We start from the raw sequence: 2,500 nt of genomic DNA, 5'->3' as shown, positions 1-2,500 counted from the left end.
GTGGGCCTACCCAAGATGCACACGATAATTTTAGCTTAAACCATGCCGAAAAGTCGACTTCACGTCGTGCATCGGTACAAAATTATTCAAGGGGCAAAATAAATTCACGAGAGTAGGTCCGATTACCGCTGGATCAGACGACGATCGTAACTTGTTGGATACAAATGTATCCGATGTATGTACGTCGTCCCTCTCTGATCTACGGTACGTGGACCGACCCAAGATGCACACGATAATTTTAGCTGACTTCATGCCGAAAAGTCGGTTCACGTCATGCATCGGTATCTTAAATCGCGCCGTAAAGTCGTTCACGTCATGCATCGGTATCTTAAATCGCGCCGAAAAGTCGGCTCACGTCATGCATCGGCGTCTTTTTTTTGTGCCACCGATGCATGACGTGAACGACTTTTCGGCTCGATTTAAGATACCGATGCATGACGTGAACGACTTTACGGCGCGATTTAAGATACCGATGCATGACGTGAACGACTTTTCGGCGCGATTTAAGATACCGATGCATGACGTGAACGACTTTACGGCGCGATTTAAAGCTATACCGATGCATGACGTAAACAAGATCACACCGATGCAGCACGTTAACATTAAAGCCCGCCTAATCCGATCGATGGAGGCCGTCTCGAGTGTCCAACTTGCTCACAAGAGCCGAGAAACAAACCGATGCATCACGTAGACAAGATCGTACCGAATGTTAACACAATCCAAAAGGAAATAATCTTAGATGAATATCGATTCTGATTATTGATTTTTCTTTCGCGATATTGATAGAAGACATCTGAATGAATTTCGAATTAATTCCGAAATCAAAAAAATATTTTCAATAAATTTTTTTTCTAGAGTACCTCGGTCTTTTCTATTTTTTTTCCAAGTTTCGTACGTCAATCAACATACATCCCAGAAAAAATCATCTCTCTAACTATCCTGGTTCAAAAGTTGTATCGGAACTTTTCACGTCGAAAAAGAACATAGGCGAAAAAGGACGTGAACATTATTCCTTATAAAAATCAAACCCGACCATGGATTTTGATTCTGATTGTTGATTATCGCTATTAGAACACATTAGGAGGCAACCAAATCAATTTGAGAAAATTCCACAATCAGAAAATTTTTTTCGAAAAAAAAAAAAAAATTCGAGAACACCTCGGTCATGGCAAGTTATTTCCCACAATCCATTCCCCAATCAACGTACATCCCAGAAAAAATCATCTCTCTAACTATCCTAGTTCAAAAGTTGTATCGGAACATTTTCACGTCGAAAATATATCTCTAAGTCCAGACCGATGCACCACGTAATCTCGGGCAGACCGATGCACAACGTAAATGACGATCGGGACCGGGGCGATCGGTCGTATCTGACACCGCCGGCTCGGTTCTAACATCGTCAATGAGTCGGGGTTGTAAAAAAGGACGTGAACATTTTTCCTTATAAAAATCAAACCCGACCATGGATTTTGATTCTGATTGTTGATTATCGCTACTAGAACATATAAGGAGGCAACCAAATCAAATTTGAGAAAATTCCACGATCAGAAAATTTTTTTCGAAAAAAAAAAAAAATCGTAATCACCTCGGTCATGGCGAGTTATTTTACGTATTTCATTCCACAATCAACGTACAACATAGAAGAAATCATCTCTCTAACTATCCTGGTTCAAAAGTTGTATCGGAACATTTCACGTCGTAATATCTCGCCAAGTCCAGACCTCGGCGATAGGTAGTATCTGACACCGTCCGCTCGGGACTGACATCGACTTGGACTCGGGCTGATGATGGGGAGGCGTTTAAGGACGTGAACATTTTTCCTTATAAAAATTAAAGTCGACAATGAATATTGATTCTGATTACTGATTTACGCTTTAAAAACACATTAGAAGGCAACCAAATCGAATTTGAGGAAATTCCACGATCAGAAAATTTTTTTCGAAAAAAAAAAAAATCCGAAAAATATTTTTCGATTCCGATTACTGATTTACTCTTTTAGAACACATTAGGAGGCAACCAAATCAAATTTGAGAAAATTCCACAATCAGAAAATTTTTTTCGAAAAAAAAAAAAATTCGAGGACACCTCGGTCATGGCAAGTTATTTCCCACAATCCATTCCCCGATCCACGTACATCCCAGAAAAAATCATCTCTCTAACTATCCTGGTTCAAAAGTTGTATCGGAACATTTTCACGTCGAAAATATATCTCTAAGTCCAAACCGATGCACCACGTAAACTAGGGCAGACCGATGCACCACGTAATATCGGGCAGACCGATGCAGAACGTAAACTCGATTCATACCGATGCTTCACGTAATCTCGATCTTACCGATGCACCACGTAAACAAGGGCAGACCGATGCAGAACGTAAAGTAGATCTTACCGATGCACCACGTAATCTCGATCTTACCGATGCACCACGTAATCTCCATCTTACCGATGCACCACGTGAACTGGATCTTACCGATGCAGAACGTGAATTGGATCTTACCGATGC

Source organism: Harmonia axyridis, chromosome X (genome assembly GCF_914767665.1).
Source record: "Harmonia axyridis chromosome X, icHarAxyr1.1, whole genome shotgun sequence".
NCBI classification, from domain to species: Eukaryota; Metazoa; Arthropoda; class Insecta; order Coleoptera; family Coccinellidae; genus Harmonia; species Harmonia axyridis.
Note: the sequence above shows the minus strand (reverse complement) of the source record.